Source organism: Thalassophryne amazonica, chromosome 15 (genome assembly GCF_902500255.1).
Source record: "Thalassophryne amazonica chromosome 15, fThaAma1.1, whole genome shotgun sequence".
Lineage (NCBI taxonomy): Eukaryota > Metazoa > Chordata > Actinopteri > Batrachoidiformes > Batrachoididae > Thalassophryne > Thalassophryne amazonica.
The window spans coordinates 30079015-30093824 of record NC_047117.1 but is presented as its reverse complement, the minus strand read 5'-3'; the positions used below and the strand labels follow the sequence as shown (position 1 = coordinate 30093824).

At 40.0% G+C, this 14810-nt stretch overlaps 1 protein-coding gene across 2 annotated transcripts in view; it reads left to right on the top strand.

Moving 5' to 3' along the window:
- acsl1a (acyl-CoA synthetase long chain family member 1a) overlaps nucleotides 1-14810 on the top strand; it is a 60441-nt gene that overhangs the window by 5486 nt on the left and 40145 nt on the right. Inside the window, exon 1 of one of the 2 annotated variants that reach the window (XM_034188282.1) lies at nucleotides 11501-11667. The exons of the other annotated variant lie outside the window; for it this stretch is intronic. The gene's annotated coding sequence lies outside the window, so the exon portion shown is untranslated. Of the gene's footprint in view, nucleotides 1-11500; nucleotides 11668-14810 lie in introns of those variants that run through there. 2 annotated transcript variants of the gene reach the window in all.

Sequence of the window (14810 nt, the reverse complement as noted above, 5' to 3'; positions counted from 1 at the left end):
ATGAAACTTCAGCCGCTGACCAAAAATTTATTTAGTTCTTTCACTTAAACGTCAAATTTAGGCTTGCATGTTATGATGTACCTTCCAGCAAATTGTACCAGTAGTTTTGAGATATGCACAATAAATGTTTTCAAAATTACATTATATCTGTTTTATTTTTTTGTTGTCATTTTTATTTATTTATTTTGATCAATTTGCCTTTGCTAAGGGACCCATTCAGAAACACATTATAATTTTTACACTTATGTTTATATCGCAATATATATACCGTTACCGTGAAGGGATTCAGTTTATACTGCAATATGAATTTTAGGTCATACTGTGCAGCTCTAAGTCCCAGTTGCTAATATTCGCTAAAGCAATGCAGCCAAAGCATACATAAAAATCCTGCAGAAATAAACAGTTTGTTTGCAACAAACAAATGAATTTGCCTTGACACACCTCCTGCAATATCTCCACACCCTCTGTGGGGGGCGTGACCCCCACTTTGGAGACTACTGCCCTAACATAAGAGGTCATACAAACATCAGCATGTTAGTAAGAATCCTGTTTTTTGTGTATCTGCCCGAAATAATAGCTCATGTCACTATACTAAAATTACTCGCATATGAGTATTTGTATGTGCATCTTATTCTTTTGACCCAAATGGTACCTGGAAAATAGTCAAAGGGGTATTTGTCTTTGATGTCATTTGTCAGGGATGAGCGTGGAATGTGGCACGCTGGCTGACAAGCAGCAACAAGCCACTATTTGTCTCCTCCCAACGCAGATATCCTTTTTTACAGCTGGTACTTGTGCCTTCCGATTAGCACTTTTATGGTTTGGACATGCGCAGAGCTGGTGTATTGATATTGTTTGGCCGTTAGACTTCCAAAACGCATGTCAAAGGTCCACTGCATAAAGAGTGCAACACTTGAAACTTACATAAGCAGGCCCACAACACGTGCACACCTGGCTTGTCTGTATCAGTCACCTGCAGTAGTGTAACATTAAAGCGCCGGTCACAACCCACTGTGCGTTTTTTTTTTTTTTTTTTTTTTTGCCGTACGTTTTCTGCGGATGCCACGGCCACTGCATTTTTGTGAAAAGATCGAGTACGTTCAACACACGTCTCTAGGAGTGTAACGATAAAGAGAGTTGACAATAAATCTGTGTGTGTGTGTGGGGTCGGCTTTTCTTTTGATGTGTGTTATGAGCGGGACCGGAGTGGCAGGTGTTTTTCGGCGATGCATGAGCATGTCCAGCCTGTTAGTGAAAAGTCACACAAGGTGTGAAACACTGATAGAGGAATATATTCACTGCACACTTGATTACCAGCTTTTTAAATTTCAACTTAATTCTAATTTATATATGTGTATCACAATCTTCAAGATCTGATACCTACAATTTAATTCCATAGTATGTGGTGAGTAGCCTGCTGCCTCCGTACGGATTTGGTTAATTCAATAGTAATTGAATGAAAATGTGTTGCTTTGAATCCGTACTGAGGCAGTACTCACAACGTGCGTCATTTGTACTGCTGGTGAATCCGCAGCCTGACTGCAGTGAAAGTTCTGCATGCACTAAAACCTCTACGGCATGTCTGCATGCTCCTAAATTCGTACTGAGGCAGTACTTACGACGTACGGATCTCCAAATTTAGCACACGTTTTTGCAAGTAGACTGCATGCACGTGCAAGTACGGCGGGTTGTGACCACGGCTTAATACTGCATGTCATTCATTCATTTTTTGTATCTGCTTATTCCAGTCAAGGGTCACGGGTTGGGCGTGAGCCTATGCCAGCAGGCACAGGGCGTGAGGCAGGGTGTACCCTGGACAGGATGCCAGTCTGTCGCAGGGCCATACATAGATGGACAAACGCATTCATGCACACACACCTACAGACAACTTGGAGTCCTCAGTTCTCCTAACCTGCATGTCTTTGTGAAAGTCGGAGGAAGCTGTATTTCTCCCTGCAAACGCAGGGAGAACACACAAACTCCACACAGAAAGACCCACACGGGAAGCTATCCCATGACCTTCTTGCTGTGAGACAACAATGCTAACCTCCAAGCTGACTGCATGTCAGATCATATTTATTTATTTCAGACTATCATGGCAATATATGGTTCTCTCACCAGATGATGATGTGATCAGTGGTAATGTCACATCACCATGATAGATTAGTCTAAAACATAGGTGCCCAAGTTCGGTCCTTGAGATCTACCTTCCTGACACTCTTAGTTGTCTTCCTGCTCCAACACACCTGAATCCAATGAAAGACTCGTTAGCAGGCTTTTAATGAGCCTTTCATTGGATTCAGGTGTGTTGGAGCAGGGTGACAACTAATCAATCAATTATATATAGCGCCAAATCACAACAAACAGCCGCCCCAAGGCGCTTTATATTGTAAGGCAAGGCCATACAATAATTATGTAAAACCCCAACGGTCAAAACGACCCCCTGTGAGCAAGCACTTGGCTACAGTGGGAAGGAAAAACTCCCTTTTAACAGGAAGAAACCTCCAGCAGAACCAGGCTCAGGGAGGGGCAGTCTTCTGCTGGGACTGGTTGGGGCTGAAGGAGAGAACCAGGAAAAAGACATGCTGTGGAGGGGAGCAGAGATCGATCACTAATGATTAAATGCAGAGTGATGCATACGGAGCAAAAAGAGAAAGAAACAGTGCATCATGGGAACCCCCCCACAGTCTACGTCTAAAGCAACATAACCAAGGGATGGTCCAGGGTCACCCGATCCAGCCCTAACTATAAGCCTTAGCGAAAAGGAAAGTTTTAAGCCTAATCTTAAAAGTAGAGAGGGTGTCTGTCTCCCTGATCTGAATTGGGAGCTGGTTCCACAGGAGAGGAGCCTGAAAGCTGAAGGCTCTGCCTCCCATTCTACTCTTACAAACCCTAGGAACTACAAGTAAGCCCGCAGTCTGAGAGCGAAGCGCTCTAATGGGGTAATATGGTACTACGAGGTCCCTAAGATAAGATGGGACCTGATTATTCAAAACCTTATAAGTAAGAAGAAGAATTTTAAATTCTATTCTAGCATTAACAGGAAGCCAATGAAGGGAGGCCAACACGGGTGAGATATGCTCTCTCCTGCTAGTCCCCGTCAGTACTCTAGCTGCAGCATTCTGAACCAACTGAAGGCTTTTTAGGGAACTTTTAGGACAACCTGATAATAATGAATTACAATAGTCCAGCCTAGAGGAAATAAATGCATGAATTAGTTTTTCAGCATCACTCTGAGACAAGACCTTTCTGATTTTAGAGATATTGCGTAAATGCAAAAAGGCAGTCCTACATATTTGTTTAATATGCACTTTGAATGACATATCCTGATCAAAAATAACTCCAAGATTTCTCACAGTATTACTAGAGATCAGGGAAATGCCATCCAGAGTAACGATCTGGTTAGACACCATGCTTCTAAGATTTGTGGGGCCAAGTACAATAACTTCAGTTTTATCTGAGTTTAAAAGCAGGAAATTAGAGGTCATCCATGTCTTTATGTCTGTAAGACAATCCTGCAGTTTAGCTAATTGGTGTGTATCCTCTGGCTTCATGGATAGATAAAGCTGGGTATCATCTGCGTAACAATGAAAATTTAAGCAATACCGTCTAATAATACTGCCCAAGGGAAGCATGTATAAAGTGAATAAAATTGGTCCTAGCACAGAACCTTGTGGAACTCCATAATTAACTTTAGTCTGTGAAGAAGATTCCCCATTTACATGAACAAACTGTAATCTATTAGACAAATATGATTCAAACCACCGCAGCGCAATGCTTTTAATACCTATGACATGCTCTAATCTCTGTAATAAAATTTTATGGTCAACAGTATCAAAAGCAGCACTGAGGTCCAACAGAACAAGCACAGAGATAAGTCCACTGTCCGAAGCCATAAGAAGATCATTTGTAACCTTCACTAATGCTGTTTCTGTACTATGATGAATTCTAAAACCTGACTGAAACTCTTCAAATAGACCATTCCTCTGCAGGTGATCAGTTAGCTGTTTTACAACTACCCTCTCAAGAATCTTTGAGAGAAAAGGAAGGTTGGAGATTGGCCTATAATTAGCTAAGATAGCTGGGTCAAGTGATGGCTTTTTAAGTAATGGTTTAATTACTGCCACCTTAAAGGCCTGTGGTACATAACCAACTAACAAAGATAGATTGATCATATTTAAGATTGAAGCATTAAATAATGGTAGGACTTCCTTGAGCAGCCTGGCAGGAATGGGGTCTAATAAGCATGTTGATGGTTTGGATGAAGTAACTAATGAAAATAACTAAGAGTGTCAGGAAGGTAGATCTCGAGGACCGAACTTGGGCACCCCTGGTCTAAAATGAATATGCTCTAATGTGGAATAATAAAGCAGTTTCTGCTGATGAATCTTAACTTCACGACAGAGCTAGCACAGGAAGCTAATGTGTAAACTAGCTAATCCAGGTGCAGCTGTCTGTGGATTGGGTAGCTGTTGGCATTCCTCTGTGTGCTCTTTAATGGACTGTTAACAGGACAAGCCCAGTTCACAAACTCCTTTGGCATGCTGAGCTGAAACACTTTTGGTGCAATTCTGGACAGGGACCGCTTTCTCTTAAGAATTCTTTAAGGTGTTCCATAGTGAACTAAAGGCTCCTGACATTTGCACAACTGATTCACACACTTGCACGCACTCTGCCGTGGATGAGAGTAAACTCGTCTTTGTAAACTGTGCACAAAGAAAATTTTGAAATGTTCAAAATCTCCATCACGCATTAATAACATGAACTTGACGTGAACATTACGCAAACAATTCAAAAACACTGCGTGAGTGCAAGTGATTGCGTCAGCGCACTGCATCAGAGCGCAGCTTGTCTGAATGATAGCTAGATGTTAAATCTATCACAAACATACTTTTACAGCTGCAAGAAGAAAATAACATGCAACTGTTTTACCAGGCCATTACAATGTAAACATGACAAATAATTACCTTTTTAGATGGTTCCAAATGCTTTCTCCACCTTGTTCAGTGCGCATGTGTGAAAAGCTGCTGCTGGAGTGGTCCTCTGTAATTCACAAAACGATTACAGCCATTTTCAACAGTTAACTCGAAGAGAAAATGATTAATCCACTACGAAATAATTATTTTATATGCGCAGCGTCCAGTGCACAATGCATGGCTGCCAGTGGAACAAAGCACGGCATCCTGCTTAGAACACCACGGGTGGGATCGTCACAGCGATGTGCGTGCAAGTGCGCGGATCAAAGTTGTGCAAGTGTCAGGGCACCTTAAGTGATGTCTGGAGTTGCTGTTGTTGTTTGCCCCCAAGCGATCCCAGCATGCACCACACACTGACATTGCCAGAACAAAATGGCACAAATCTTAATATAGACAATGTGAAGGTAGCCATACGGTTCTTTTTTTGGGGGGGCAAGTGGAGCGAGGTTTACAATTTCTTATTTTTTAGCAGAACTGAAACTCAAAGCTGTGTGTTTTCATGCAGCTTGATGAAATTCAGTGTCACCTAATGTTACATGTGCAATTAACATGATTTACTCTGAGGTGTAATTTTAAAGGCCACATGCTGTAAATAATATGTTTACAACTTTGTTGGGATCAATGTTTTCATGGTGCTTGAACATCACTATCTGCCAATTAACAAAAAATAAAAAACTGCACCTGTCAGATTATGCTAGTAATAGTAGAGGTCAACTCAGCTGATGCTGTGTTGGTAGCCATTGAAGAATGTGTGTGACCTTTGCTCCATTTTCCAAAACTCACCCTCCACCCCTCCCTCATACATTTCCCCACTGTGTGAGCATATGACAGAGAGTGTTTGATTTCATCAGGGGTAAGGATATGCAGTCTTGAGTGTGGTTGTCCGCTGTAAACTAAGGCTTTGTCACAAAACCACAGTGAATATAACAGGACATGTCTTAGTAACATTACTGTAATAATCACCACTTATCCCATGATCCCATTCCTAGGGGCTTGTTGGTGCTCGTCAGCTGGTGTGCTACATTCAGCGCTCATCCTTGACAGATGGCGTCAAAGAGTTAATATAGTTTGGTGTTGTTTGCTCACAGAAATATATTTAATTTTCATGGAACTATTTCACATTTTGCCCACTGCTTTTCTCATCTTGTGCACTGAAGAATAAGATGGAGTGCATCTTTTGCCATACAGCAGCCTTGTGTCTATTGTACATATAATCTTAATAAAGCTTCCATAAATATTTTATGGGTAATGACATTGACTTTGTATTTAGATTACCTCCCCTGTGGTGTGTAGTACTATTTGTAGAACTGCTGTGTCAATGCGCTATTGCCAATTGCCATGTAGCTCATTGCCCTGATTAATGGGGCAGCACAGCAAATGCTGCTTCTGTGATTTGTGCAAACATTTGTTAAAAAGGATCAAACGGAGTATGTGTAAGGACTTTAAGAGTTCATCATCCTATGGTATATTTCTGGCTTAGGATCATTGCTCTGACCCATTTCACTCAGTATGACTTGTTGCTTGGCTTTGCAGTGGTGTTGCAGGTCACAAGCATCACAATTTGGATTGGACCATTTTTTAAAAGACTTAGAGAAAATGACTGAAAATAAGTAACTACTTGCACATGTGCTTGAATGAAAACAAAGTATTGAATGTTTAGGGCCGTGTCACACTTGGCACGAATGAGCCCAAGTGGGGAAAAACAGCCAAAATTTGAGTCGCATTCCTGAGGGACAGACATTCGTACAGTTGTGTACGAATACCCAGAATGTGTGTCGAAGCCGCCTCCGATGATTCACGCACATTCAGAGCACAGCAGCTCCCGAATCCGGGCCGACTTCCCAGAGTGTAGGTCGAATGGAGACATAACACAGCATGAAACGCGTAGAAATGAAAATAAAATAAAATTAAAGGGACAAAGAATAAAAGAACACAGCACGAAACCCCACATTGCCAGCAAAATGCAGCAGGAATATGCAGAATGCACCTCCAGTGCCTTACATACCACCCGAGGTCCAAGTGGAAGGCAAGCAAGGGGAGGGGCATGGCAGAGCGAGCGCTGTGGTCCACGCTGAAGACCTGCCGTGTCCCACTGCTGGATGTCAAATGACTAGGGATGGGCATCGAGAACCGGTTCTTTTTGAGAATCGTTAAGAAATGATTAGATCCACCGACATCAGTAACCTTTTTGCTTAAAGGACACGTCTCTCATTTTTTAGCATCCCAGTTAGAAAGACAACATAAAAATGCTCATGATTGTGTCTCTGCATACTGCTGCAAAAAAAGTCACCGTGACTGTAATCTGTATTTCTAGTCTGGTACAGCAATACTGCTTGGTGTCACATCTTTGGTTTTTAAATATGGTTTTTGTTTGTTTTGTTTTTCATTCCAGAAAGAGGAAATTTAATATTTCTGAGCTATTTGAGTGGTCAGTCTGCATCATTGTAATGACCTTTTTTATGTTAAACCGACCTGTTATGGTCTTCTGAAAAAGTTGATAGATGTATTTAAAAACAGGACCCATGCTCACATGTTAGCATGTCTATGGCATTTTCAATGTTAAAGTTAGCATTAGCTGTTCACATCTTAGCACGTTTGTGTGCATTTGTTTTCTGTATAGTAATTAATGGCTCAGTGTTTGTTGTAAAAGAGTCAAATGTATTAAATTGTAATGTTTTTTTTAATTTATTTTTATTTATGTATTAATAATAATAATAATAGCAACAACAATCATAGTAATAATAACTCTTCAGAAGTGGCAAATCCGCTTCTTAATCCCTCTCAAAGCCATTAAAATATGTCAATCGTGAGTCACATTTGTGTGGATTAAAGTGACCAACTGGGACTCTTGTCTTGTTGCAGTCAAGAAATGAGAATTGTCCTCCGTTCCATTGGCACAGCTCCAAATGCTGCGCAGCTCTCTGCTGAGACAGAGACTGCTCAGAATTAATAACTTCAAAACGAATTGCTGCTTTAAATAAAATGACACCTCTTTCCAAACACTATAATACAGACAATAAACTACAATCAACCAAAATGTTTTTTACTCTCCCAAAATGAGACGTCCTGCATTCTTTATGAATTACATCCTGACGTGCAGCACAGCCAGCTGCAAGAGCTCAGCTCAGACATATGGAAAGACATTCATGCCAATAATGTCTGAAAGGAAATGCTTTTGACAAATACTACAGATTTAGTTTATTTCTATTTATGTTCAAAGATCAAGGATCCACCATGTAGAGTTTATTTATGGCCAGAGTTTAAGTATCCAGTGACTAATTTCATATTTATTTACTTTAAGACTCAATAAAATGTTGACATAGAAAACCTGTAAAGCCTACTTTTAGTACACAGAAAATTCACAAGAGGTATCGATAAGGAATCGGATCAATAACCGGAATTGACAATGGTATCTGTCGATAAAATCTTATCAATACTCCTCCCTATGTTTAAGAAACAAAAATCAGAGAACTTGGTTATTAATGACTCGTTGTCAAAATTTGTGCCAGTTAATTTAATAATCTGTTAATCTTTGCAGCTCTTCTCTGCTCAGTCATATTCCTGATATTGGATTATGTGTCAAATGAACTGACTGACTTTCCTGCCCTTTCTTCTAATGTCGTTTTTTTTTTTGCTGGTGTGTGGGGTGACTGGCGAGCTGGCTCTGTCATTGGTTCACCATCCTCCCATGCCAAGTATGGAAAGTGGGGGTGTGAGAAGGGGTTTTGGACTATCCTTGACCTCCAGCAATCCTCAGTCAGTCATGACACCATGACATGTGCCTGCTTTTGGCTTTCTGACAGAACACACTCAGACGAGAGCTGCAACTAACAGTTTAATTTTTTAAATCTAATATAAATGTTTAAGATTATAAAATAGAATGAAGTAATATTTTTTTCGAAGCAGTTTCTGAGTAATTGAAGAGTTAACATGTGACTATCATACATGAGGTTAGTTAATCATACAACAGTCCTTTACTGACTGATGGGATTTTCACACCTGACTGAACAGTTACAATGTGGGAGTTGTTAATTTACCAACCTGATAACTACAAATAAGTATAGTTGTGCTAAAAAGTTTACATACCATGGCAGAATTGTTGGGTTTTCTGGCTATTTTTCAGATAATATGAATGATAAAACAAAAGACTTTTCACTCATGGATGGTTGTGTAAAGCCATTTATTGTCAAACAACTGTTTACTCTTTTTAAATAATAATGACAACACAAACTACCCAAATTACCCTGATCAAAAGTTTACATACCCCTGTTAATGCAGTATATTGCCCCCTTTAACATCAATGTCAACTTGGAGTCTTTTGTGTTAGTTGTGGATGAGGCTCTCTGATGGTAAAGCTGCCACTGAATATGTCTTGGACTTTATTTACATCAGTTACGAAGAAATACAAACACTATGGCACTCTATGGTAAATGCCTGTTTAGTTTTTAGCCACCTTGCGCTCCGTTAGTTCATCACATGTCTCTGTGGTTCCTGTCCTCCTGATTTCTTGTACCTGTTATTCATAAGTTGGTTTGCTTTTAAGCCACACCTTTTTCCCCATTTCCCTTGCCAGTTGTGTTAATGCCGTTAACGTTGCTTTTAGTGTGAATGTTGGTCTCGCCTGTTGTCACTTTGTAAGTACCCCATGTTCATAGTCCCCTACTGTTGTTCATCTGTTGTGTGTTTTGTTTATTCCTTTGTTCTTCCTGTTTTTTTTGTGGTGTTGTCAGGGTTTTTTTTTTTCTTCAACTTTTTTGGTTTCTGAATTATTTTTCAGATAATTTTCACACAACACTGGTTATCTTTGCTGTGTACAATTTGTCATTACTTTTTGGCACCTGGTTTCTGACTGATAACTGGAAGATAAACAATTGGGCATAAAATTGAAACCTCCATCCAGTTTTGGTGGTGTAGATAAATCCATAACAGAATGAGTGATTGAGGCACTTTTGATTGAGATATAATGCAAAATGTACACCAAATGGGCTTTTCAATATTAAATTCAAATGTTCACAAAATCCGGAATCCAGATCAGATCCAGGTCAAATTTTGTCATTTGATAAAGGATACCATCCTGATAGGCAGAACTTGTCTTATCAGGCAAGAACTGATTCAGTTTTACTGAAAATTCATATGAGTTTTCAGTAAAAATTTCATAATGATATATGAAAAATCACAGACAGACAAACAGGGGTGAAAACATAACCACCTCCAACTTCTTTGGAGTAAATGCAGTGTTTTTAAAGAAGTCCCTCCGAGTCTTTCTGCTCTGGGTGTATTTTTCAGCCTGAACCAGAAGATGCCAGCCCTTTGTCAATCAATCAACAACTTTATTAATCCCACAAGGGGCAATTTCATTTGAGTAGTCCGTTTAAAAAACAAAACAAAAAAAAAACACAATAACATAACAACAATAAAGCTGATAAAAACAGACTTAAGGAGTTAAAATGAATAGCAAGAATAAATAAATAAAAACATGGCAGACCTACGGAGCATTTAAAAGTTGAATCGCCGAAGAGATTCTTCTTGTTGTCCGACAAACAAGAAGAAAAAATAACTTTATTTTAAAAACTGAAAGTCCTTTCTACACTGACTTTATCAGTGTCACTACACTCTATTGTTCATGCCAGCATTCACCAGAGCCATTCTTCATCTCTTCAGCTTTCTGCTTGTGCCAAAAAGTATATGTTAAATTACATTAACAACAACAACATGTCATTCATTGTGAGCAGCTGACGTTACAGCAGTGGAGCTGTGACATTGTTTCGGAAAATCTGTATATTGCTCATCCAAATGAAAATGCCAAAGCAACATTTTCAGATTTATCCACTTTGGATCTAATTTCCAAAAAGTATAATTTTCCCCCACCAAACATGCTGTTTGTGTGTGGACGAACTGCCAATGCAATACAGAACCTATGCAGATACTCCTAAAGCCAGTTCCATGCAGACGGGGCCAAAGTGCAAATGATTTATGGTGGTAGATTTTATGAATGAGCCAACTCTTGAGTCTGACCACACCTCATTTTTAAACCAACTTGGCCCAATTGGTATTGTTATTTTGAGGCAGGTGAAAAAGACAACTCTGAGTGGAATTTAGCAATGACACTTTGGCTGGGGGTGCACTAGACCCCTTGTATTCTATCAACATGTATTGAAAGTTACGTCCTGACAAGATTTCCTCTCAGATTGGTTTTATTTGGTGTTGGGTTGTCTGCTGTGAGACAGGCCTAAAACCCTAGTTTTTGACCTCTGCTTTTGTTGTGTCATGTTTTACACGCAAGACTCTTTTAATTACACTTATAACGCTTGACTTGTTTCAGGAGTTTGGCCACTCAGCCACACCAGAATTGTAAACATCATCCTCAGATGTGTCATGATAAGCTTTGTACGTATAGACTGTTCATTCTTGCCACAAGATTACACTTCCTTGTGAACATGTCTTTGTCAGTGATTACCCAGAATTCACTGCTCACGTGGATATAAGGGAACTGTCTCCAGTCAGTGGTTAGCGGTGTCTGTTTCTGTTTGGGGGAGGCGTGGCTTCCGCTATTCATAGTTGTGAGAACCTCCAGAGGTCTATTCGAGGTCATTCTAAGTGCCTTCTAACAGCAACTGCTGCAGCTAAAGATCTTACGGATACTGAACGTCCACCTTTGAATTCTCCACTGCTCATCATATACACAGTCTTTGTGAGTACAGCAAGTTTTTATTTCAAATTTTGAAATTCTTGATCATTCAGTCACTGTAAGTAATCTTTTCAGAACATTTTTGAGCCTAAAAAAGGTGTAAACACCTACAAACGAGATGATATCTTTGTAAGGTTTACACTAGATGTGGTGTTGTTCCATTTTACAAAAGAAATTATTTTGTGAAGGCTGTTGTTGCTTATTGCTAAGATTTGAATGTAAAAATTAGAGCATTTCACTCTGCCACTTTCACCCATTTACTCCATCTGACCTCTGATGTGTCCAATGACAATTTAATCAGTGGCCTGTTTGGCAGCTTCTGTTCTGCACTTTGCCCCAGTTTCCACTCATCTCATTTGCTTACTAGTGTTAATAATAGAGTTACATCCAGTCTTATAACAGAACTCTGTAGGTTTGCAGTTTTAAAATAACCTTATATTTGTAGCCTGAATCGTGATTATGTGGCAAGTTTAAATGTTTTAACAATGCGTAATTTGTATGAGCTACAGATAGCTGGTTTCTTTCTGGTTGTCATTTATGACAGACTTTAGAATAACGCCACATACACTTGCATCGAGACAGTATTCACTGCTCTTCAATTTTTCGACATTTTATGTTACAGCCTTATTTCCGTCTTCTTTGTCTTTCGGCTGTTCCCGTTAGGGGTCGCCACAGCAGATCAATCGTTTCCATCTCACCCTGTCCTCTGTATCTTCCTCTGTCACACCAACCACCTGCATGTCCTCTCTCAGCACATCCATGAACCTCTTCTCCTCCTGCCTGGTGGCTCCATCCTCAGCATCCTTCTCCCTATATACCCTGGGTCCCTCCTCTGCACATGTCCAAACCATCTCAATCTCACCTCTCTGACTTTGTCTCCAAACTGTCCCACCTGAGCTGTCCCTCTGATATGTTCATTCCTAATCTTGTCCATTCTTGTCACTCCCAAAGAGAATCTCAACATCTTCAGCTCTGCCACCTCCAGCTCTGCCTCCTGTCTTTTTGTTAGTACCATACAACATAGCTGGTCTCACTACTGTTTTGTAAACTTTCCCCTTCACTCTTGCTGATATTCTTCGGTCACAAATCACTCCTGCCACCTTTCTCCACCCACTCCACCCTGCCTGCACTCTCTTCTTCACCTCTACCACACTCTCCATTACTTTGAACAGTTGACCCCAAATATTTAAACTCATCTACTTTCACCACTTCTACTTCTTGTAACTGCACTATTCCACTGGGCTCCCTCTCGTTCACACACATGTACTCAGTCTTGCTTCTACTGACTTTCATTCCCCTTCTCTCCAAAGCATATCTCCACTTCTCCAGACTAGACTCAACTTGCTCTCTACTCTCACTACAGATCACAATGTCATCTGCAAACATCATAGTCCATGGGGACTGCTGTCTGATCTCATCTGTCAACCTGTCCATCACCACTGCAAACAAGAAAGGACTCAGAGCTGATCCTTGGTGTAATCCCACCTCCACCTTGAATGAGTCTGTCATTCCGACTGCACATCTCACCGCTGTCACACTATTCTTGTACATGTCCTGCACTACCCTAACATACTTCTCTGCCACTCCAGACTTTCTCATACAATGCCACAACTCTTCTCTTGGCACCCTATCATAAGCTTTTTCTAAGTCCACAAACACACAATGTAACTCTTTCTGTCCTTCTCTGTACTTTTCCAACAGTATTCTCAGAGAAAACATTGCATCTGTAGTGCTCTTTCTCGGTATGAAACCATATTGCTGCTCACAGATCTTCACCTTTTTTCTAAGCCTAACTTCTACTACTCTTTCCCATTATTTCATGCTGTGGCTGATCAGCTTTATGCCTCTGTAGTTACTGCAGCTCTGCACATCACCCTTGTTCTTGAAAATAGGAACCAGCACACTTCGTCTCCACTCCTCAGGCATCCTCTCACTTTCCAAGATTTTATTAAACAGTCTGGTTAGAAACTCTACTGCCATCTCTCCTAGACATTTCCATGCCTCCACTGGAATGTCATCTGGACCAATTGCCTTTCCACTCTTCATCCTCTTCATAGCAGCCCTCACTTCTTCCTTGCTAATCTCTTTTACTTCCTGATTTACTCTCACCACATCATCCAGCCTTTTCTCTCACTCATTTTCTTTATTCATCAACTCTTCAAAATATTCCCTCTTATTAACTCTGTCAACTGTGGGACCATATATGTAAATGGGTGTGTGCCTTTCCAAATCATGTGCACGCAACTGAATTTACCCCAGGTGGACTCCAATTCAGCTGTAGAAACATCTCAGGGCTGATTTTATTCTTTAAATAAATTTGCAAAAACCTCAAAAACCTTTTTTACATTGTTATTATGGGGTATTGTGTGAATTTTAAGGAAAAATAATTTACTTCATTTTGAAAAGGCTATAACAAAATGCGAAAAAGTGTGAAAAGCTGTGAATACTTTCCGGATGCACCGTATCCAGAACTTTGAAGTTTGGATTCTAAGCCCTTGAAGTAAAGATGACAGCTCGCTCATCTCTAAGGCCCCGTCCACACGGGAACAAACTGAAGTGTGGAAAATGAATCCTTTAATATTTTGCTTGTTTTTAGCTGGTAACTTTTCTCTCTCTATGTTGTTTTGCAGCTGTAGAAAGTCCAGTGAATGACAGAAAACACATGTGCACACTTGCATAATACACAGCGCCACATTCAGGCCTGGCATACAGTAGTGTTCAGAATAATAGTAGTGCTATGTGACTAAAAAGATTAATCCAGGTTTTGAGTATATTCTTATTATTACATGGGAAACAAGGTACCAGTAGATTCTGTAGATTCTCACAAACAAGATATTGATAAAATGTATTAAAGGATAAGAACAGACCAAATAAATAAATATAAAAACGGTGACACTGTGCAGCAATGCAGACACCAGTTCAATACTATTAATTGATGGCTATAATCCACGGAAGGAGAGACATGGGGGGAAGAGGGCAATTTCCAAATAAATAAATAACAATGTGCAACAATGCAAAACCAGTTCAATGCTACTACAATTGATTATGAACTCAATGCAGTTAATATACAGTAGTGTTCAGAATAATAGTAGTGCTATGTGACTAAAAAGATAAATCCAGGTTTTGAGTATATTTCTTATTGTTAC